Genomic DNA, 25,550 nt, shown 5'->3' with positions numbered 1-25,550 from the left:
ACACGTTTATATTGGGGGGGGAAGAAATAATCTCACGTTTGGCGTTGAATGTGTTAACTGTTTTTTTTAAACAGAAAGCAGTTTTACACCTAGGCCCACTCACCACGCTATACAAACTCAAAACTGCCCTCTAGAAGCTGAAGAGAGCATTTGGTTGGTATTTATTTAAGAAAGTTGTAACTTTCGATAGAAATGATCTAGCTACTTGCTTATTTTTTATACATACTCAGAAATTTGGAATGAAATAAATGGAAATTCCATTTATTTCCGAGTACAATCATATTAAAGTATGTTAGCCAAAATTTGTATTAATACGATTAAATCATATAAGTTGACAGATATGTACATTTTTGAGCCAGGGCAGGCTTTGGCACATTGTTAATTGCTAGCGCCAGTTTTATGTATTCAATTTTCTTTTGAACATTAAATTATCTTTTTACATAAAATGACAATACAACAAAGAAAAATAAGACAAATTCAGCTTCAAATAAGCTAACATTATCTGCCAGTGGAACTTTTTTACCACATTGTAACTTCTTTTTTTTTTAAATAGTAAAATACAAATTAAAATCAGCAAAATCATGATTTTTAAGATTTTTTGTTAATTGTTTCTTTTTGTTATTTTTGTAGTGAAATCGTAAACAGCTTCATCAAATGCAGACGCTCCCCTACTTACGACCATTCGACTTACGTAAAACGATATTCGAAAAAAGATTTCGGGATGTAGAAAAATAGTCTAAATTGTTGTAAGTTAGATTTTGTATTGTGTGCACCTTTTTCCGAGTACAGGACCGTACAATAGTGCTTCTCCCCGCCGCTGCCAGTGTATGGCGCTGTGAGAGGTCACCCAGCATCCACCCCTTAGAAGAAATCCTCTTCTTAGTTCATGTGTAAACATTCTATACTGTCTTTACTATGTCTATACTATCTCCAGCGCACTAAGAACTTTGACATATTGTTGGTGTAAAGTGTAAAGAAAAGGTGAGCCGTTTCTTTTGAAACAAAAGTGGAATAAGAAAGCTTGATGCGGTTGAGAAAATGGTTGGATCGCCTTTTTTTAGCCACTTTCTACCACGGAGGAGGACCTCTTGAAGCGCAAGTCCCAAAAGTAAGTAAAACCTCACTTTATTTATCTTTATAGAGCATATTATTTTATGAAATGTTTATTTTTTTAGTACAAAACAATACAGGTTACTTATACAAGCCTTAAACATACTTAGTGAAGCACATTGTAAAGCACTTTGAGAGGTCATTGACTTGAAAAGCGCTATATAAATGCAGGCCATTTACCATTTACCTATATAAACCTTAAACATACAAAATATAGCACTGAAGTAACTTACGAACAAATTCAATTTACGAACGATCATCCCGAACTTATCTCGTTTGTAAGTCGGGCATCGTCTGTAAAAAAGTTATTGATTAGTTTATTCTGTTTTAATATTGGACATCTGCAAAGAAGAACTGCAACCTATGCTATGTTTACATTATTGTCACCATCGGCTATTATTTGCTGTTACTTGAATTCCACCCCCATTAGGGACTATTTTCCTTTTGTAACCTAGAAGATTTGATCAAAAGAAAGGGCTCGGGGGACGGCTCATATGAGATACTAATGATATGGATAAATGTTAACGTTTACTCAACTGATCCCTGAAAGAAAGCAAAGATACTGAACAATGGCAATTTTTTTTCAAAGATAAAATACAGCAGTTTCCTGCGGCACACATGACAAGATCTTGCGGCACATTTGTGGTCCATGGCACACTTTTCGAAAAAGACTGCAGAATACAGACATTGCCTTGCAAAATCTTGCCCGTCCAAAAACGTATCTCGGGTTTAAAACTGGTAGAGAAAAAACTATTTAAAAATATTTTGTAAGAATGAATAACATGTGCAAAGAAACCAAATTTGTTCAATGTTTAATATTGAGCAAATAAAAACAATTGAAAGGTGAACGTTGCAGAAATATTGGCCCCCTTTGAGAGAATACTTTGTACAGGTTTTTTTGGGTATGTCTCTATAGGTTTTGCACATCTCAAAACAGAATTATTTGCCCATTCTCCTTTACAAAACAGCTTTAGTTCTTTAAGGTTTGATGGTGATGGCAGAATTCTTAAGATATTTCCACAAATGCTCTATAGGATTGAGGTCTTGACTATGGCTTGTCCTTTCTAGAACCTTTATATTGTTAGTTTTAAACCATCCAATCTTAGATTTTGCATTATGTTTAGGGTCGTTGTCCAGTTGTAAGGTGAATGTGCCCCATTCTCGGGTCTCTTACGGACTTTAAAAGATTTGCGGCCAGAATCGCGCCGTATTTGACTCCATCCATCAACTATAACTATTTTTCCAGTCCCCTGCTGAAAAAAAGCAACCTCAGAGCATGATACTCCCACCACCATGTTTGACTGTGGGGATGTGCAGCGTTACTCCCACACCAAATGTAACAGTTTGCATTCAGCCAAAAAATGTCAATTTTGGTCATCTAATGTGGGTCTCTAGATTGCTTTTCTGATTAGTTTTCTCCTTGTTTGAGCCAAAGGTTTATAGATTGTTTGTGGTGGTTTTTATACTCTCGCTCCATTTTTATGTTATTGCTCGCACAATGCTCCAGATGTGTTAATGCTGCCAAATTTAGTATCCCATTCCTGCTTTGAACTTTTCCACTTTATCCTGGACCTGCTTGTGTTGTTCTTTGGTCTTCATAATGCTGTCTGTTCTCCAGTGTCTCCTTTCACGGATCTCTAAACCCATCACAGATCAGGTGCATTCAAACTGAGACTTAATGACACACAGATGCACTCTGTTTGTCATTGTTAGTCATTTAGGTCAACATTGGATTATTCATCAGGGAACTTCTGGAGTCAGTTGGCTGCTCTGAGAGAACAGAGTCCTAATTATTCCCAGGGCACTGCACAATACTATGATGTATCTGGCATGAAATAAAAAACCAACAACCCTCATACGGTCAACATGTTCACTAATACCTTAATTGGCTCAAGTGATGCTGGCCTTGTTGGGTGGTGGGAGGAGCCATCTGGATAAAGAAGTAGAAATGATGACAGCTAATGGGTTAATCCTCTTTTTTTAACCCACATTCGACTAAGAGATTGCACAGACTAAGCAAACAGGACAGAGTGATAAGAAGTGGAGCTAAGGGTCCAACTCCAACAAGATAAAGAGACATGCACCGCTTCACATGTATGCATATAAGGAGCATATATGTTCACATCAAAAGCAGATACCGCTTTCTGGCACATGCTATGTCAAATAACAGCCTCGTATAGATATAGATGCAGGATATACTCTCTAAAAACGCCAGCACTTAGATCAGGGTTGGCACGCCTTTTTCATGCCTAGATTCAAGCACTTTTAAAGCCAAATTTTCAATTTCTCCAGTACCTTTAAAGAAGAAATCCTTTGTGAATCATGTATTTTGCTGATCAACAAATATATCTAAGATTTAAGTATGCGATTTTTAATCTTGCGTGCTTATTTATCAAGACATACAGTATGATTTTTAGATCTTGCGGAAATTTTATTTGTGGATCTGAGCTGTACGTCCATCCATCCATCCATCCATCCATTATCTGCACCGCTTATACTCAGTAGGGTCGCGGGGGTGATGGACCCCATCCCATCCATCCTCAGGCAGTGGGCAGGGGACACCCTGAACTGGTTGCCAGCCAGTTGCAGGGCACACAGAGACAGACAACTCACTCGCTCATTCACACCAATTTGGACCGGCCAATTAACCTAACATGCATGTTTTTGGAATGTGGGAGGAAACCGGAGTACCCGGAGGAAACCCACGCAAGCACGGGGAGAACATGCAAACTCCACACAGGAGGTTCGATCTCATGACTTCAGAACTGTGCCGCACACGCGCTAACCCCGCGCCCGCTTTGAGACTGGGAGGTCGGTGGTTCGCGCCCCGGCTGAGTCATTACTAAGACTTAAAAAGTGGTCGGCGGCGCCCTCTGTTGGCTGCGGCTGCATCGGCTCGCTACAACAGGTCAGGTGCAATCGACATTTCGTTCTGTGTACATTGTTACACAGAATGACAATACAAGGAAATTATTATTATTATTATTATTATTATTATAAGCGTTGGGTAAAAATAGCAGTACTTCGTAGCTTACATTTTCAGTTGCAAGACCTTTTTCCTAAAAAGTAACAAGTTTATCTCTCCCTCATGTCTGTCCTTCATATTACCTATTGTTTTTTTTATTGACTTTCACTATTTTTTGTGTCCTGTTACCCAATCCTAACTCTCTTGCACCCTGGTCCTCGTGGAAGGGGGATTACTATTTGTGAAGCCCCTTCTCCAGGTTTCTTTTTTCCCTCGTGCTTACGTTTTGAGTTTTACCTTGACCGCATGTTGGTTTAAGATCAGGGGATGGTGTAATTGTAACTTGTGCAGTCCTTTGAGACATTTTGTGATTAAGGGCGTCACAAATAAATGGGACTTGACTATTGTTACAATTTACCACTGGGAAACGCTACCTTCATTTTTTGCATGTCCTATAACAGATGACCATAATTGATACGCAATCCTAGCGCCAACACACATTTTCTAGTGCCCTTTTTAAATGTAGCATGCATCTGTCCTCTTGTGCGCACCCCGCAGGACAACGCCATACTAAGAAATACAACGGCAAAGCAAAAGCTACCAAAGAGCAGCGTCAACGTCATTTTATTCAGACTTGTAGTGAAACACGGCAACAACTGCAAGCATTTACAAAGGAAATAACAAACATTAAAGCAAGTTTCTATCCTTGAAAACGGAACAGTAAAATTCAAGTGAAAATAAGATAGTTTAAAGTCTATGGTTTTTACCGGAATTTATTGAGATACCGTCAATTCAATAAACAAGTTTTGCAGTGTACGCCATTACCCCAACTCAAAAGCATGAATTCAGTAGATTTGATGTACAGAATGAACAATTGTAAAACAATAATCGAGGAGTCTCACTTTGTGGTTTTGACTAAAAATGAATAGTGGTGAATCTAAGCTGGATCTCTATGTGGGTAAGGCAGTGTTGTAATATTTGCCATCAGAATTAAGTAAAGCATCCAGGCTTGCTAATCAAAAAGTACATATTAGCGTAAGGGGAAGTTGGGGGAAATACCTCCAATTGATAATAAACCAGAAGGCAAATAACTAGTCGGTTGTGCACACAAAGACACATTTTAGTTTATTCAAAGTAACGAGTTTATTTCTCTCTGTGTCTCTCGGTGTCTCTCTTTGTGTATGTCTCTCTCTCTATCGCTGTTATTCTCTCTCTCTCTCCATCTCTCTGTCAGTCCGTTTGTCTGTCTCTGTGATTATCTGTTTTTCTCTGTCTCTATCTGTCTGTCTCTGTCTCTATCTGTCCGTCTGTCTCCGTCTATCTCTCTCCATCACTCTCGTAATTTTAGGTTTGGGGATGTCAAGTCAATATACCGTAAAATCCGGACTATAGAGCGCACCCGATTATAAGCCGCACCCACCACTTTTTAAGTGATTTTCCACTTTTGTACTTACACAAGCCGCACCTGTGGATAAACCGCGTGCACCCGCATTAAAACTTGTGACACGATCACAAGTTTATCCCAGACCAGGCTGTAAGATCCACGATTGTGATTTTGTAGAGAATTATTGTTCTATATTCTTGATCAATTATCCATTATCCGTCAAATCATAATACACTACAAAGCCAATAGGCCAAGACAATTGCTCCCAGCCAAGAGGCTGAGTCAAGGTCCTAGCCTCCTACCGACACAATCCAAAAGTCAATAGCACACAATCCTAGAACCACAGTCGGCATCATGAATGGAAAATGATACCCGTAATTAACGTATGATGCAGAGTTGTAAAGTCCGGGTCCCGTTGAAAGTAATCCAAGGAATCAAAATGTATATTTCCAAAGTTAAAGGTGGGAAAAATATATATCCACTATTGTCCGCTGCAACAACAGACAGATCTACCGGTAACTCCGCTTTACCCCACTTGCCATCAGCCCGCGTTTGCTCCGCCCCTTCTTTTTGATTCGCCCGTAGAGCACATAACAGAATAAATCTCTAAAATAAATACATTACAAAAATATACAATTGCAAATACATATTATACATGGTTACACATATTTACAAAGAAAGACGGTACACCGAGAGAGTTTTCAAAGCTTTAATAATAATAATATAACTTCCATCCCAAACCGTGCCTTTGAAAGGTACCAACACGCTAGTAGCATCACGCTCGCAATGCATAAAACGTGCCTGTCAAAAAAAAAGCATCCTGTAATCGTGAAATTCACGGTAGATTGTCCTCAACTTCCTCCTCATAACGATCGCCATCAAGGGCGTCTTCCTCATTATCGGAACGTACCTTTACTTAACAGACAATGTATGCATAAACTTAGAGGTTGCAGTCTTTCTTGGCGCACATGTTCTACTGGTCTTAATCTTACCTTTTATACTCCAGCGCCGCTGGTGGCCGTTAGAAAAATTACGTAAATTGGCTGCTTCACTGAATAAGCCGCAGGGCTGAACATTTGGGAAAAAAGTAGCGGCTTATAGTCCGGAATTTACGGCACGTTTACTTATTAAGTTATAAAGTGAATTTATTGGTTATGCTAAAGAATTGGTGTTTTTGATTTATTGATTGGTTTTTATACAATGTTACCAGTTTATCATTCTTTTAATTTTATTTTAGGTAACTTAATTGATTTATTTGGGTTAGCACGGCGGCGCAGTGGTTAGCGCGTGTGCGGCATAGTTCTGAGGTCATGAGATCGAACCTTCCTGTGTGGAGTTTGCATGTTCTCCCCGTGCTTGCGTGGGTTTCCTTCGGGCACATGCATCTCAGGTTAATTGGCCGGTCCAAATTGTCCCTTGGGGTGAATGAGCGAGTGAGTTGTCTGTCCCTGTGTGCCCTGCAACTGGCTGGCAACCAGTTCAGGGTGTCCGCTGCCCACTGCCCGAAGATAGCGGGGATGGGCTCCAGCACCCCCGCGACCCTACTGAGGATAAGCGGTGCAGATAATGGATGGGTTAGATTTGGCTTGTGTTTTTGTAACTATGTGTTCTGATTTAATTTTGCATTATATATGCAGAGAAAGGTTGTTCAAAATACTAATAAATCAAGTAAAAAAAACGGGAATACTCTTTTTGTAAGGGAAGTCATCTCACAAATTGTAATAACATCACAAATTTGGAATTATCAATTTGGAAGAATGGGATTCTTATCAATATTGGAATTATAGAACATAAAATAAATTGCGAAATGTGCTGATTTTTGCTTTTCACAGGAAGTTACCATTTTGAATATTTCTGAAATTAAATTGACAAGACAGAGGGTCAGGAATCAGCTATCGGCCAAAAACGCCAATGGCTGTCAGAGTTTTTTTATGTGACGTTAAAAATAAGCCGTAATTGGGCGTTCTTTGGACAACAGTGACGTTGTCGCCAGTAAAAAGCAAGTGACTAAATGGCCATCCACGTCTATGTATAAAAATGGGTTGATGTTGTTGCTTTATGTTGATTTAACTGGGACAATATGAATGAGTAGGTTACTTGTACACTAATTGTGTCACGATCATTTCCGTTTTTCTGTATGTTCCTTTTTTATCTATCACTCTCTCCTCTCTCTCTTCTCTCTGTACCTTACCTTAATTAGTAACTTACTTCCGTTTTCAATTTTCCTCCTCACAGGTGAGGTCACTTGTCTTAATTTCCCGACTATCTCGAGTCTCCCTTGTCACTGTTTAAACACTCTGTCTCCTTGGTTCTGTGCTAGTTTGCTGTCTTCCGTATCACCTCCCAAACACTCTTGACTCAGCTATTGTGAAGCCAGTGTACCAAACCCTGGTCTGCCCTTTTGGATCACAAGTACCACCTGACAAACTCTCGGACTGTCGCCTTCGCTGTTTGGATTTACTGAAACACCGGCCCCTCGCCTGAATCTTGGACCAGGGTTGTTGCCTCACTGTTTGACTTCCTGTGTACTGATTCAGATTCAGATTCAGATCTACTTTATTGTCATTCTAGTACACGTGTATACAGAACGAAATGTCGATGGATCTGACTCCCACAGTTTCCCTCAGTGTCCTTCAGTGTACAGATATAAATAAAGCTGTATTGTGTTATTTACCATAGTGCCGATAGTGCAAGAAGAGACGCTAACCAGATGTGCAAGATGGGCAGTCAGGTTAACAAGTCAGGTACACAGTACCATTATATTGTAAACAATAACACTGTAAGTAATAACACTGTAAGTAACAATAGTGCAGAGATCAAATGTGCAAGGAGTGGCAAGCTATAAAAAAACTGCCACTAGTGCAAAAGTCAAATTAGCAGCCGTTTAGATTTAAGTTAACTATATGTTAGATTGACCATTTAACAGTCTAATGGCCAGGGGGACTAGACTATTGCGGAGCCTGGTGGTCCTGCACCGCACACTGCAGTACCTCTTCCCAGAGGCTAGCAGAGTGAATAGTCCATGATGGGGGTGAGAGGGGTCCCCGGTAATGTTCTTAGCATGGGATAAGCAGCGCTTCTGGCCAATGTCCTGAATGGAGGGAAGTGTAGTCCCGATTATTTTCTCCGCTGTCCTCGTTACCCTCCTCACACTACCCCAGTCGGTAGCGCTGCAGCCTCCACACCACACAGAGATACAGCTGGTCAGGATACTCTCTATGGTGCCCCTGTAGAATGTGATGAGGGATGGTGGGGGCAGGTGGGCTCTCCTCATCCTCCGCAGGAAGTACAGGCGCTGCTGTGCCCTCTTAACCAGAGATGCAGTGTTCACGGACCAGGTGAGTTTGTTTGTGATGTGCACCCCTAGGAACTTGATACTGCTGACAACCTCCACAGCCTTGTTGTTGATGCAAAGTGGGGCATGGTTGGGCTGGTTTTTCCTAAAGTCGACAATGATCTCTTTAGTCTTGTCAACATTCAGGACCAGGCTGTTGTCCTTGCACCAGCCCACCATCTGCTCCACTTCCTCTCTGTAGGCCAGGTCGTTGTCATCCCTGATGAGGCCCACCACCGTTGTGTCGTCAGCATACTTCACGATGTGGTTTGTGGCGGACCTAGGGGCGCAGTCGTGTGTCATCAAGGTGAACAGCAAGGGGCTTAGGACGCAGCCTTGGGGGGAGCCCGTGCTGAGGTAGATGACATCTGAACTGTTCTGACCTATCCGCACAGATTGGGGTCTGTCACAGAGGAAGTCCAGCAGCCAGTTCCGCAGGGGGGTGTTGAAACCCAGAAGCCCCATTTTGTCTACCAGATGTTGTGGGATGATGGTGTTGAATGCTGAACTGAAGTCCAGGAACAGCATCCGCACATGGGTGTTCTTCTCCTCTAGGTGTGTCAGGCTCAGGTGAAGCGCAGAGGAGATGGCATCCCTGGTGGAGCGGTTTGTCCTGTAGGCAAACTGAAAGGGGTCGAATGAAGAGGGGAGACTGGAGGTGATGTGCTCTTTAACCAGTCTCTCGAAGCACTTCATTATGATAGGAGTCAGTGCAACGGGCCGGTAATCGTTGAGTGATAAGATCTGGGTTTTCTTTGGCACTGGGATGATGTTGGCAAATTTGAAGCATGATGGTACTTTGGCTTGGTCTAGCGAGGTGTTGAAAATGTCTGTTAGTACACAAGCCAGCTGATCGGCGCACTCCCTAAGTACCCGCCCCGGAATGTTGTCCGGGCCTGGAGCCTTCCTTGTGTTGACCCTTCTCAGGGTCTTCCTCACGTCAGATGAGTCCAGGTGGAGTGCTCTTTCGTCCTGATTTGGAGCCGCTTTCACTGCAGGGGTGCTGTTTTGTGCCTCGAACCTACCAAAGAAATTGTTGAGGTCATTCAGAAAGTCCATGCTAGTGTTCTGCACTGGGGTGGTGTTTGGCTTGTAACTGGTGATGGCCTGGATGCCTTTCCACATATCCCTGGTGTTGGTTGTGCTGAGGAAACGTTCCTGAATCTTTTGACTGTACGTTCGCTTTGCTAGTCTGATGGCACGGTTCAGGTTAGCCCTCGCTGATAACAGCGCCTCCTTGTCACCAGATCTAAAGGCAAGGTTACGTACTTTTAGTTGATTGCGTATTTCAGCAGTCATCCAGGGCTTCTGATTGGCACGGGTGCATATAGTTTTGTTATTGCTGACGTCTTCTGCGCATTTACTGATGTAGGCTGACACAGAAATGGCGTACTCATCTATATTTATTTTGTTGTTGTAAGTGGCAGCCGATTTAAACATGTCCCAATCAGTGCACTCAAAGCAGTCCTGTAGTGCCTCCATAGCCCCCTCAGACCACACCCTCACCTGCTTCACTGTTGGTCTTTCTCTTGTTAGCAGGGGCTTGTATGCAGGAATTAGCATAACAGAAAGGTGATCTGATGAGCCTAGGTGGGGGCGGGGGGCTGCTTTATATGCACCTTTGATGTTTGTGTAGGCCAGGTCTAATGTGTTCCTACCTCTTGTAGCAAAGTTTACATGCTGATGGAAATGCGGGAGAACTGTTTTCATATTGGCCTGATCACTGTACGAATAGAAGACCATCATTTGCTGTACTAAACAGTGTTTCTGCATTTTGCTTCCCCGCTATCCCAAAAGGGTTCCTGACAGATGAAGCTGTTTTCAGTTTGTCTTATCTCATTTGGCTTCATAAAGACTATATAATTTTATTTTATAGATTTCACTGAAAGAGTCCAGCAACAACAAAGTCAAAAACTCTCTGTGAACTATCCAAAAAAGAGCAAAACAAGTGGCAAACAGTAGCAGCTAATGACCCTCTATTACAGTGACAAAAAAAACACAAACCCAAGAAATCGGTCAGTGGTGCTGTTCTTGATTATACATCACTCTCTCACATTCCTAGCAGTATTACTTGGCATGGCAATAACACAGGCGCCATTGAGCTCAGCTACACCAACAACAAGATCATTGACGAAGTGTCGCTCGGGCTGGTCACGCACTTTCCACTGACCTCTTCCAATGAACCACGGCAACACAGCGAGCCAAATCTGATTAGCCTCAGCTATTCTAGAAATTAAATGGGCATGCAGCAAAAATAATCCTGTGATCCACTTCAGGCCAGGGAAATGGAAGAAAAGACTACAGCAAGCGTCAAAGCAAAAGCAATTTTGTTGGAACACCCTGCTAAATAAGACGGGGGGGAAACGATGAAATGATGTGTTTTTCTGAGAAGTAAAACGGGAATCAAAAAGTACCGTATTTTCCGCACTATAAGGCGCACCAGGTTATAGGGCGCACCCCCAAAAAAATATTTTTGGGTCCTATATTTTCCATACATAAGGCGCACCGGATTATAAAGCGCTACAATGGGAACGTCGACAAAACAGTCAGATAGTTCAGTCAAACTTATTTCCCCCTTAACATTCCCAAAGCTTGCAAAGACGCAAATACGTGTCTCAGACATGTACGGAAACAGTGTCTGTATGATGTCACCAATCACTCAAATGCATCGTTCCAAATATCATTCGGAGGGTTAAAGTCTTGGGATTCAAGAAATGCCAAACATTTCTTAGTTTCCATTTTATTTTTTGCTGGCAACTGTGTGGACAGCAAAGCAAGAATTTTATCGTGCAGGGAAACAGGGTTCTTTACTGTGCATATGACAATAAACACTTTGAATTGAATTTAGTTTAGAAATAGACTCATCACAGAAACATCAAGATCGTTCTAAAACAAGATACCGGGAAAATATAAAGCCGCATAGTTCTCTTGCAGCCATCACGTTTAATAATAATACGTAACCATGGTCTTCTTACAACCGTGAGTGTAGTAAATCCAGTAGAGTAAAATATTTACAAATACAGAATAGTAAAAAATGTTTTCTCTATGCCGTAGTGCAACCCAACGTGTGATTCACATTCATCTTTTTCGGCCAATTGCAGGCTTTGTTTCGCCCCTTTAGCCTATGCGAGCCTGTAAATGATAAAAAGGATCCGCCCCCTTTACCTCCAAATAACTTTAGCCAATAGTGACTGATTCAAATGATGATTGACACATTGGTTAGGAAATTAAACGCCGGTATATAAATCCCAGCATACACCGCGGACGACTTCGCCTTCGGGGGGAAATCTAGTCGGCGACTGCTTGCCTTAGTTGCAAGACTTTGCGACTTAATATTGATCCATATATAAGGCGCATTGTATTATAAGGCGCATGGTCAGCTTTTGAAAAAAATAAAGGCTTTTAGGTGCGCCTTATAGTGCGGAAAATACGGTAAATGTACAAAAAAAAAACAATTGTTAAAATATGTACCATTGCACTTAACTGAAAATAGTTAGCATGCGACTTATTTTGTTGGTGCTAAATGTTATTGCACTTCTCTTCACTGCATTATTGTTACTATGCACTATTCTTTTTAAATGAGCCAGTTTCCTAAGCACTACGTTGTAAGTACTTCTGGCCTATTGAACCTGATAGTCCTTTATCTTTTCTCTTCAAAGTCTTTACTACATATTTTACAATGGAGTGCCATGTCTGATGTTGTTGCATACAATGTTTCACAACGTTGATATCACTGAAAACAAAGACAACTCAATTCAAATAAATCAGCGTTTGATGGAGGCAAAACTACCAGTTACCAATTAACACAATGATTACTGTAAATTCCGGACTATAAGCCGCTACTTTTTTCCCTAACTTTCAACCCTGCGGCTTATTCAGTGATGCGGCCAATTTAAGTAATTGTTCTAACGGCTGCCAGCGGCGCTCGAGTGCTGCTACCATTAACTGCCCTGTCAAACCTATATTATTATTATTAAAGCTTTGAAAACTCTCTCGGTGTACCGTCTTTCTTTGTAAATATGTGTAACCCATGTATAATATGTATTTGCAACTGTATATTTTTGTAATGTATTTATTTGTATTTATTTTAGACACTTATTCTGATATGTTATGCACGGGTGAACGAAAAATGAGGGACGGAACAAACGCGGGGTGCCGAGTTTAAGTGGGGACCGCTAAAGGTGAGGGACAGACAAGGAAAGAAGAGGGGGTAAAAAGTTGGTTAAAGAAAAAGGAGTTGCGTGAGTAAATGTGTTCATCTGATATATTTTCCCACCCTTACCTTTTGGAAATATACACTTTTTTCCTTGGATTACTTTCAACGGGACCCGGACTCTGCATCAAACCTTAACTACCGGTATCATTTTCCGTTCATTTTGCCGCCTGTGATTTTTGGACTGTGGACTTTAATGAAGGACATTTAGTTTCAATCGTCGGTTTTGGGTTAATTTTGTGTTTGTGTTACATGTTTAAATGTGGGCGCATGCGGCTTATATACAGGTACGGCTCGTGTATGTACAATATCGGTTTTCCTCTTAAAATGTGGTGGGTGCGGCTTATAATCAGGTGCGCTCTATAGTCCGGAATTTACGGTATATTGATAATCTAAAACCGCTTCTCTCCTGACACCCGCAATATTTTTAACAGGTTGTCAATTACATATACTTAATTTATGGAAGACAATGAAACTATGTCATCAACTATTGAGGCAAAAAGAATCCATTAAACAAAAAGCGTGTCAACAGATAAAGGAGAAACTATATGTTGGGCTGATTCAGCTGAAATGTTTTGCTGGATATGGTTGACTGCTGCCCTGGCAGATATTGACCGTGCCTTGTTGAGAACCTACTGCTGCCTTTATAAGGAGACCAGAGCACAATAAGAGCAGACATTAATCAGTTGCACGACAGTTCGAGCTGAGCAATTGCAAGGTAAACTCTGAGAGGGACAATCAACTCGGTCTAACTTTCTATCGGCGATAACGTCAGCCTTAATCGAGGGCTTTTGTGCAGCGCTGCATTGCTTAATTAACACCGTCCATTCGAGTTTCCCGTTCATTGTCAGCGTTTGCCCGACACAGAGTAAATCATGTTTTAAACAATGTGCAACCCTCATCGGGTGACATTATTACTGAATGTGTCGTTACACTGAAAGACAGGGTCTTAAAAAGGCTGTGTTTCCCATACCACTGAAAGTCTTTGGCAGGCCGCCAGGGTCCAATTTGTCTCACCAGACTCTGTGTACATGCAAACATAATCAAAATGACGTCAAAATATCTAATTTAAAAAAAGATTGCAAAAGCCCTTGAGTGTTCGCTGGCACCCTTTTTTGTTTTCTCACTTGCTTTTGGTTAATTAGTTGATTTGTTAACTCCTTAATGTTCCTGTACAATTTGCCTAAAATCCTAATCAAGGACATACCCAAAGTAAATTAAATGCAGTTCTTTAACTATTTGGAGAATATGGACGTTTTTGTTCTCTTCTGAAATTGAAATAATACCTGCAAGGCCTACTAACATTGAGTCATCTGAGTTGGAACACACAGAGGTAGAAAGTTTTTATCCTCCCCAGAATTGCATGGGTGTCTAAGCTAGAAAGCAGGTGAAACATTAGCCTAAAGCCTTACCTGTTACCTTGTCAAATTTGATCACAGTCAAACGTTGAATTTTACACATTTTTCTAAGGGTATGTCTGGGCGTTTCTAAAAGGGGCCATTTACTACACTAAAACGTTTGCGAATTTGTATCACTTGTATTGTATTACTTGTATGAATTTCTTAGACATTGTGAAAGAGTTGTAAATGGTTGACCTATCTTTTCAGGATTCAAATCAATGATTGTGCACACGCGTAATTATGGTGCGTAAAAATTAATCAGTATAATCCATCATTATTCGATTTGGTTACTACTGGCTGAAGATAATCGGACCTATTGTAGGTGATATCCGTGATATCACTGAAAGAAGAACTTGAATCAGTCCCTCAAAGCTTCCAATAGAGAATGATGATATTTTCGTTTTTTTACACATTTTATTCTAAATTTTTGAGCAGTTTTTAGAGGTTCTGCGGTGTTTCATTGGTTAAAAGTTAAATTGTAAATTTTATTTAATAGTTTTTTAAAGCACTGAAGACTTATTATTAATTTTTATTTTATTGCATAATTTGTTTTTCATGGATTTTTTGTTGCTTGACTATAAAGTTGCTTAGTTACAAACTACCTGAAGGGAAAAATGATTGCCCTATTTACGAAAGCGTTTCAGGACAAGAAGTCAAAAATGCAATACAGTACGCGCTGCTATTCGCCGCTCGCACAATTCTAGCTGGAAACCGATCCGTAATACCAGCTTGCTTTTTGTGTCTGCTTCCTGCTTTGTAAACAGTCTACTGTATGGTACCGCTACGAAAGGAGCTAGCATTCTCAATGGACCCTACGAAAGAAACGCAAAAGAAGTTATCAAGGAGAGAAGAAATGAAGAGATTTTGTCTGGCCATCGAAACAAAGCAAGAAATAATTGAAAGGTATGAAAAAGGGAAGCGTTTGTATGGCCGTGATATATCTATGATCGGAATTAGAGCGAAATTTGAGTCGATGCAACCCACCACTGAGCAGGAGTTCAAATTCAGAGACGCTAAAGAGGAGGACGCGGCCATCATTTCAAAAGCACGAAAAAAAAGACAATTATGTAAAATTCCACAAAGTCTCAGAAGTCTTGGAAAGAAATCAGCCAGAAAAACTTTTTACAAGTCGGGCTATCCCTCAGTCTGATGACGTCTGGCGCGCGCATTCCAAAGGATCGGTAAAAGCCAGCAAAAGCAGACGTCATTGGATCAGTTTTTCCAGAACCGTGAGGCAAAAAAACACTGCTAAGGACCAGTATAAAATAGTAGTATCATCCATTTTTTATTAATTGATTTCATGCAAATTTCACGTTATTATTGTTAATATATCGGTAATGTAACCAAAATAATCTGAAGAGTCGTTCGGCAGCCAAAAATTATAGTGAGCCGAGGTAAAAGAGCCAGACGGTTCTCTGAAAATAGCTGGAATTCCTACCGCTAATAAGTTGTGTGTCACAATAACATATATGTGAATGTTTTCACCATATTTGATCAATTTGATAATTTAAAACTGTGTACGCCATACATCAATTATTGAACGTAAAAAAAAGTGAAAAAAAAAAAGCTTTATGTTAGATCGATTTCATCTTGCCCATTTTGCCTCTAATCCGGATCGTCTCTGTCACTGACAACAATGTCATAGTAGATTGATAATATTGCTGCGTTACACTAGCAAATGTTATCCTTGAAAAAAAAATTATTGCATATACTCTTTTTTTATTCTATATATTCTGTTTTTCTGTGAGTAAATAGGCCACCTATATTAAACTTCTGTCTCGTTTACCATACTTTGTGAGTGTAACTTGTTTCCTGTGTCATTGCCTTTCATGACTAGTGTACTTATGATTTTATAGTTTGCAAAGGCACATATTTATGCTAGATTTATCTTCTTGATTTTACTCTAAAGATGCTTTATTATATCCATGCGTTTGAATTTAAAATGTAAAAAAAATTCTTTGTTGGGGCATGCCCCCGGACCCCTTTTTTGACCCATAGAGCCATAAAGGTAAAATATTTAGATTTTGAGGGTTTTTTTTGAGGGAGAGAGATAGAGTGAGCCTCATCATATATTTTAAGGCAAAATTCAACAAAATCGCCCAAACCGCTTTCTAAACAAAAGCTAATTCTTTAAAACATTTTATTTCACCGTGTGATATCCATAATTTGATAACATCTATGAAATAAATATACCACCCACCTCAGTCCCTCAAGAGTGTTGAGGCTCATTTTGACCGTCAATTTAGTTCTAAATGATGGTTTCAACACAAAGTGCGAGCAAAGTTCTTTTTTGTACAAATGTCACAAAAGACTGCAGATGAGGATTCCAACGTATTTACCTTCGGTGCAGACGGCACTGGGCGAGGGGAAGAAGCAGTGCACTCTGTGTATAGCTCCGCCCATTCCTACCGCTCACCCAATCAAGTTGCTCTAAGTGCTTTGCTAGAGCCTCTGGGTTTTTCTGTGGCTTTTTATCATAAATTGTTTAATGAACTGCAGTATAAAGGATTATTTTGTGTTTTTTTGGGTCTATTGGTGTGACACCTTGACTTTTGTGTCCAAACCTAATGAGCCATCAGTGTTGTCTCGGCTTCGCACATGTGACAATAGGCACCGCTTATAACAATCCATTAAATACTTGTACAAGTACTATTTTATCTCTAAGCCATATGTACTCATGAAAAGAGCCATATATGGCTCGCTAGGCGTAAGTCCCCAACCCCTGTCCTAGTCTGTCCACCCGCCAGGGTCTCACAAAATTCTATGGGAAACACTGAAAGGTAGGCGATGTTTCCTACGTCTCTTTTGCGATGTGAAGTGTGCGCTCCGAGCGAGAGGCATCTAAATTCCTCTCATGTTAAAAAGGCCGCTGCCAATAAAAAAGATTGAGAACAGGGCCTGCGTGTCGTAACTTGTAGTCAATGCTGCTTGGGTAACTCGAGACGCTACGATGATGGTACGTCTCGTGTGAGAAAAACTTGTGGGGGGAGATGAGGGTGGTAACCTTCATTTGGAATGGCAAGAACACCCCCCCAAATGGATGAACTTGCTGCTTTTATATGGCTACTATGGTGGTGCGTTTTTTTCCTTCTTTTATTGTCACACGGCAGAAAGGCAGACGCTTAGATCGAGATTTACGTTGATAACGTCCAGAACATCGCTGCCTCATTTTTCTTAACTTGCCGAGACAAAATTACGAAATGGCTGATATGAAGTATGTGAACGATCCAGATCGTCATATGACGTTGTTGCGATAAATAACTTGTTGGCAGGCTGCTATTGCAGTAAAATAATACATTCTTCCACTACATAGCTTTTTCATTTGCTGCAACGCAAATATAATTAAAAATAAATAAAACAAATGAAAAAAATGACAGTCAGTCTTAACACGGGCTGAACGAATAGAAAAAAAACCTCACCGGAAATAAAAAAAAGAGAAAAACGAGTGGTTGACAATAGCGGCTAATGACCATCTATTACAGTGACGAACAAAACACGAACCCAAGAAGTGCAACAAGTAAGATGTAATTCTGTTTTTAAAATTAGACGCCTGCAAAGGAGATTGCATATGAAGCCTGGTCAATAGTGTTTTGTTGTTCTGTTGATGATTAGTTTGATCGTGCTTAGTTTGTTGTCATTGTTGTGTTCATAAAGCTTTTCAACCATTGTGCCAATCACGCTAGTGTGTCATGAGACTTTTCTAATGTGGAATAATAAATTGCCTGTTTATCTTTTATGTGTATTGTTTGTCTATGCCCTTTCTACATCCATTGCAGACTGGTCATCCTGATTACCTCAAGGTTACTTCATTTCTTCGTGCTGTGGTTTTGAGTTTTTTCCATACCCTCATGTAGGTTATCGATCAAGGGATGGTGTAAAAATAGTCTGTATTCTGTACAGCCCTTTGAGACGTCTTGTTAGAGGTGAGATCTTGGCCCAAACCGACCCGAACCCTGCCTGAAATTCGGGCTTAAAATGTCAATCATTAAGTCGGGCCGGTCGGGCTTCTCTCTCCGTTTTTTGGGGGGGAGAATTTACACAGCATGAACTTACTTTTACTCAAGTAATTATTTAGATACAGAAAATGCTTACCTAACAATCAGTTTAACTTAAAGATTCAGATCAGATTCAGATCTACTTTATTGTCATTCTAGTACACGTGTATACAGAACGAAATGTCCATACATCTGACCCGCACAGTTTCCTTGAATGTACAGATATAAATAAAATGTTGTATTGAGTTGGAGTATTGAGTACTAATAATATACTAAATAATTATGGCTATGTATAGTATTTTACAGTAGCGCAAATAGTGCAAGAGGAGCAGCTAACCAGATGTGCAAAATGGGCAGTCAGGTAAACAAGTCAGGTAAACAGTAACACTGTAACAATAATGCTGTAAGTACAATAGTGCAGAGAAACAGATGTGCAAGGAGTGGCTAGCTATAAAGAACTGCCAGTAGTGCAAAAAGTCAAACAAAACCAACAGATGTACAGATTAGCAGCAGTTTAGATTTACTATGTGTTTGATTGACCGTTTAACAGTCTAATGGCCAGGGGGACAAGACTATTGTGGAACCTGGTTAAAATCACTAAATCCAAAGTAATTTTCTTCCTCGGTGTTGGGATAAAAGACATTTTTCTCCTTCCACCTCCCTCACGTCAAACATCATTTCTGTTTCGTGCCAACAGCGCACAAGCTTTGCGAACTTTCTGTTTTTTGGCCAAATCTTTCACTAGTTGCAGCTTGTAATCTGCAGAATTTGATTTTGTTCAGTTTCACTTTTGTTCCCTGCACGTCGCAGAGATGCGCACTTTGGCGCCAATCTGTTAATTTAGGTGTTACACTCGCAGTCCACACTTGATTTGAGGAACTTGGCCCCCAGTAAACCCCAGGCTGCGTGGTTCAGCTGTCACAAGCCAGAGACGGGGACAGGACCCAATAGTTGCACTTCCGCGTAGAGCGAGGATAGCCGTGGGTGGCAGGAAAGCTGGTCGGTAGCCGGGACAGGGGAGCAAGGGCGGTAATCGAGTCCAGAAAAAAGGTTGGCAACAAGTATCAGGCAGGACACAGGGCAACACAGGTCATGGTCGGGACAGAAGAGCAGGGCAGAAACGGGTCCAGAAACAGGTCGGCAACAGGTAATCAGGCAGGAGAAAACAGAGCAGGAGATTGTCAGAGGGTATGGTGCTTGCCTAGCAAAAGCGTAGGTTCGCAGGACGGTCTTACGCCGGTAACAGGGAGCCGGGGGGTTTAAAAAGTGGCAAGGAGCCAATAGCGACCATGGCTGTTGGCACCAACGGGGCAGTCGCAGGTGCCCCGAATCAGTAATCATGACATCAGCCGAAACGCACAGTTTGGCGCTGAAGTACGCACGGCCAGAGTAAAGCTTCAAGTTTACTTTGGCGGTGAATTAAAGCTAAGGGTATATTTAGGGCTTGTTTATCAAATCAAGTTCATCCGTCGGGTTTGGGCGGGTTCGGGTTCATATACACGCAACTCGGGTTGGGTCGGGCTGAAATTTTTCATACCGCTACTTCTTGTGATTAAGGGCTTTCCTAATAAACATGACTTGACTTGACTTGACCATTATGCACGGTTTACATAATTATCACTATCGGTGGGTAATGTGCTGTTCTTTGATATCACACCCTTTAGGGTGAATCTGCTATTTGTAGCTTAGGAGATCTAATGAAATAAAAGTCAAGTCAAGTCATGTTTATCTGTCTAGCCCTTAATTACAAGGAGTCTTAAAGGGCTGCACAGACCTCAGGGCTCAGTGGATGGCTTTTTGAACATATAAGGAATTTGGCATTGTGAGTTTTTGATACCCATCTCTCCTGATGTCCATGCAAGTTCAAAATTCATTGACGTCTTCTCCCGTTACTTTGACTTTCTACTAAACAATAAACATATCAATGAGCTGTGTTTTTACACTTGATTGTATATGGCGATTTTGTTCTTTGAAATGCCTGTTAATATGAGAGTTTGTGTATTTTTGCTTTTTAGTTAAATTGTTTTTTTCCGAAATGAATAAAGTTTTTTTAATAACAGGGAGGCACTACATAATACACACTGTCCCTTTAAATCTATATTGCGTCTTAATTCTGGAGTGCCACGTTTATTTTCCAAAACGATGTTCACCATGTTGTTATCAATAACAACAAAGATGATTCTAATAGCAATGTTGAATCAAGGTTGAGAAACATGACTTTTTTGTAAGGACTAGTCAGTGCCTTTTTGTAGAAGGGAGTACTTGTTTTTTTAAACAAATATCTTATGCAGGGAAACAAAATTACACGGTGTATGTAAACAAGCTGTTGTACAAAGTTCCAAAACAAGTCTGTTCAAAAAGAAGGAATACCTGACATATTGGGCAATTTGCCAGGTTTCTCATACTACGAATTGCTAATATATCAGTTTTGACTGATACATAACCATGCCGCAAAACGCAACAAGCAAAAGACCAAATATTTTGTCTGTAGACGCCAAACCCGATGTCAGACACGAGCAATGTTGGGAGCAGGGTTGGGTAGGGTTACTTTAACTGGATTACTTTCAATTACTTTTGGATTACTCCAGTACCAAATATGCTAAAAAAAAAAAAGACAAAATAAACTAAATATGAATAAAATTACTACATTTTGTGCAGGCTTGGGGAGTAACGGAATACATGAAACGGCAAAAATTATGTTGGCAAGCTGTTTGGATTTATTTTCATTTTGTTTCTGTCGCATTTTATGTTAGTTTTGCCGGAGATCAAAGAGATCAAAGCCAGGAGAGAAAGCTTACCACATGTTGAGTCATCATTTTATTCATATTTAGTTTCTTTTGTCTTTTATTAGCATATTTGGTATTGGAGTAATCCAGAAGTAATTGAAAGTAATCCAGTTAAAGTAACCCTACCCAACCCTGGTTGGGAGTAACGCGTTACAAAGTAACTCAGTTGTGGAACGCAAATGCTCTACTCAGTAACAAATACCTAATTGCGTTTTTCATAAAATTTGTAACTCATTCATTGTTACAAAATGGCGCGTTACTCAACTACTCATTAGAACCAGTTCATGAATTTCAAGATAAACGCTCTGGACGGAAAAACGAACCTTTAGTCTGCTAGCATCACACCGTCCACTATGTCATCAAAGTGGCATGTTTATATGGCCCTTCAAAGTACAACCTGATACAGTTACGGTGGCACTGTCTCAAGCACAGAGTAGAAGAATGTCTCCCTACTGATATTCTCCCTACAATATATACTCACATCTCAGCTGTATTTAAACTAGAAAATAAAATACTGGAATTAGGGGGGGGGGGGTGCAATCAAAATGCACAAGTTTGGTTGTTTGTCAACAGTAGCGAATGGTTGGCAGCGTATGGGGAGGAGGTGTGGCTTATACAGTAACAACAAACCAATAGGGAATCAGTGGGGCAGGCATGAGCACAGAATTTACGGTAAGAGTGGTCTGAATTTTGGTCTCATCATTTGTAAAATTATTTTTGCAATACACTGTGTCTGGAATAAAAAAAAGCATCTTGGACAGTACTCAACAATAAAAGAGGAGATTTTTGAGTGGTAAGACAAAATGGATACGGAGTGTCTCGGCTGAGTTTTCGTTCAGAAGGTCTTACAATTGTACAAGACGAGAAATATGAAGGCTTTACCGCTTCCACGGGTTGGTGTACATATTTTCCTCGCTTTCTTTTATTATGTAGCTATTTTTAAGCAGTTTTAGATCTGCTTCTGTACAGTTCCTTGCAAAAGTATTGGCCACCCAAAAATGTTTTGACAATGCCATATTTCACCATGTTTGAAAGTAGGGATGCTGTTTTCAGGATGATGCACAGTTTTACTCTTACAGCAAACATAACGCTTTGAATTCAGCCCACAAGGTTTTATTCTGGTCTCATCTGACCAGAGCACCTTATTCCACGTGTTATTTGTGTTTCCCATGTGGCTACTTGCAAACGCCAAAGGGGCTTTTTTATGGTATTCTTTCAGTAAGGGTTTTCTTTACTCTTCTGTAAAGGAAAGATTTACGCAGAGTACCAATTATAGTTATCTTATGCACAGATCGTCTCACCGCAGCAGACCATGGCTAATCGGCTAATATGATCACGGGCCTCTCGGTTGCTTCTCTGATTAGTTTATTCCTTGTTTGGCCCAAAAGATTTATGCTCTATCCGTTTCTTTATTATTGCTCGCACAGTGCTATGGAAGATTTTAAAATGTGTTGAAATCTGTATTTCACGAGATAATTTTTTTGTGATTTGGTCACCACCAATGCCAAACCTATGTTTGTGCGTGCCTATTATAGGTTTTTATTCCTCGGGCGCATCACAGAAAACGGATTTAAACTGAGACTTTTGCTAAGCACTGTATATACAGTAATCTGCAACTACAGAGTTAGTTTCAGAGTAAATGCGCTACTTTTGGGTGTCAGTAATCTCTGTGAGGTGAGGGAGTTACCTATTAAAGGAAGTAACGAGTAACTGTAATTAATTACTTTTTCTTCATAAACCAGCCCAACACTGTAGATGGGTGTAACAGAGTTGAAATTTGATTGTTTTGAATGTTTTTTTGAATTCTCACAAAATCTGTGTTTTTGTTGTATTACTGTTAATATTCCGGTACCTCATTCAGTTGTTAAGTCATGGGCGTCTGCGACTGTTTTTTTCGTTTGGCACTTTATGGGCTTCAGCGCTTGCCGTAGCTTAAGTGATTTTTGTAAGCGTTGAAGGTAAGCTGTGCCCAATATCAGTTGGATAAAAAAATGCATATTTTGCTAGACATTTGAGCTGCTTTCGAAATTATTTTTGTATATAAAGACATATAAGTTGTTCTAAATGATGTGTATTAAAAAAGCACTAAATAAGAAGTTAATACAGCTTGAAATGAAAATGCAACATGTTTTGATGCAAACACGCCACGAGGTGCGGCCTGTTGAGTGATGACCCGTTCTTTTGTATCTTCAATATTTTAGATAATTGCAGTCGAGAACAGAGACCCCTGACTTTTGTATTGTTTTATTTACTGAATGCAGGTACGTGGGAAAGTTATGTTCATTGTTATTATCGAAGTTTCATTATTAATGTGCTCGCATGTTGTCTGCTTGCCGTTGCTTAAGTGATTTTTGTAAGCGTTGAAGATAATTGCAGTCGAGAACAGAGACCCCTGACTTTTGTATTGTTTTATTTACTGAATGCAGGCAATAAACCCAGAGATTGTGAAACCTTGTGTCGTGCATGAACGAGGGTCGCTACATGAGCCCAAAACAAGACCCAGGCCTCACACACAAAAGCCTTGCCGTGCATCCTAGAGCTCTGAGGCCTTTCCTTCGCCTGCGTCACGGTCAGGGATTCCCCCGTGGCTCCGGCCCAAGAAGTGAAGTAACTTGTGCTTTTTGGCACGATAACATAGTGAAAGCGCCACGTGCTGCGCGGGGAAAAGAAGCTTTGGCACAAGTGCAGCTGAAAGGCAGCCAAGCAAGCGGCTTCGGTCTTCTTTGCAGCACCCTCCAGGAAAAGAAAACATTCAAAGAAACCCAGTCCCAACAACACACGGGATGTTCATTAATAGAATGTTTAAGCAAGTTTTGGCTCACACCCCTAACAAACCTTGGGGGGATATTCTAATGACGTGGCAACGTAACACTGGTCTAGTGCGCAAATGTCTTTGAGTCAGAGGCCAAATGTGACACTCGCAGAGGAAAAGGTTTGCCTGCTTTCTCAAACAGCCTCTAGTTCAAATTTAAAACCCGTCACGGCTGCCATGGAGACTTCATATATATGTAGAACTGACTACATCAGGGGGAGGATTCTCAGTGTGGGGTGTGAAATACAGAGACCCATCGCTGGTCCGCGCTTTGGTTATCGCTGGTTCACTACTTTGCGGATTTGAAAGTGAATTGTCTTTATTGTCGTTGATGTCGACGTATTGTGCATTGTGTTCTGATCGGGGTTGGAAATAACGAAGTTATAATTAAAGTAACATCATCATTTTTTTCAGTGACGGAGTAATCAAACAATTGTTTTTGCCGTTATAACCTTGACTGGCGGTTCAAATTCAGTGCAGTTTGCGTGTTTACGTACTGTACGTTTTTGTGTGTTCTTATGTGGATTTTGGTGCGTTTGCGTATGTTTGCGTGTTTTTGTACAATTTTGTGTGTTGTTTCGTACATTTTTTGTGTGTATTTATGTACGTTCTATGTGGTTACATACGTTTTGTGTGTTTACGTGCATTTCTGTGCGTGTTTACGTACGATTTTGTGCGTGTTAAAGCAGGTTTCTGTTCGTGTTAATAAACATGCTGATTGTTATTTTATTATATTGTTTACAGGTTATTTTTGTTGCACTCCAAGTGTAGGAAAAATATTTTGCTGGTGAAGTGCAATAAACGCAAGGTTCTATAACACGACTACCAGTCTATTCTCTATTCAGCTGACTCAAATACTGCTCAGAAAATGTCAGGTCCTTTGACAGACAACAACTTTTTTCAAAGTAACGATAAAGTTACTTCCCCTGGTAACCAGTCCCTTGTATTCAGGGTTGGGTAGGGTTACTTTAACTTGATTACTTTCAATTACTTTTGGATTACTCCAATACCAAATATGCTAATAAAAGAGAAAATAGACTAAATATGAAAACAATTATGACTCACAACACGTGATAAGCTTTCTCTCTTGGCTTTGATCTCTTTGATCTCTGGCAAAACTAACATAAAATGCGACAGAAACAAAATGAAAATAAATCCAAACAGCTTGCCAACATAATTTTTGCCATTCCATGTATTCCTTTACTCCCCAAGCCTGCACAAAACTTAGTAATTGTATTCATATTTAGTTTATTTTGTCTTTTATTAGCATATTTGGTATTGGAGTAATCAAAAAGTAATATAAAGTAATCAAGTTAAAGTAACCATACCCAACCCTGCTTGTATTATAGAGTAGTTAATTTACTAAGTCAGTTACTTTTTGGAAAACGTACTGAGTAACAATAACAAATTTTTTAAAGTATCGTGCCCAACACTGGTTCTGACAGCAGACAGCAAACGCTATCACTGACACGGGTTAGGGAGGGCTTTGTGTGTTCGGTGGGTGTGACAAATATCTAAGTGCGACTGTGATAGGCTGGTGTATGCTGTCAG

General features: G+C 40.3%; 1 protein-coding gene across 2 annotated transcripts in view; it reads right to left on the bottom strand.

Moving 5' to 3' along the window:
- The window catches only part of arid3a (AT-rich interaction domain 3A), a 105,720-nt gene that overhangs the window by 70,704 nt on the left and 9,466 nt on the right, over nt 1-25,550 (bottom strand). The gene's annotated exons all lie outside the window — the stretch shown is intronic.

This window comes from Urocampus carinirostris, chromosome 12, assembly GCF_059441175.1.
Source record: "Urocampus carinirostris isolate Australia breed hairy pipefish chromosome 12, RoL_Ucar_1.0, whole genome shotgun sequence".
NCBI classification, from domain to species: domain Eukaryota; kingdom Metazoa; phylum Chordata; class Actinopteri; order Syngnathiformes; family Syngnathidae; genus Urocampus; species Urocampus carinirostris.
The sequence above is the reverse complement of the archived record's forward strand: the minus strand, read 5'-3'. Positions and strand labels throughout refer to the sequence as shown.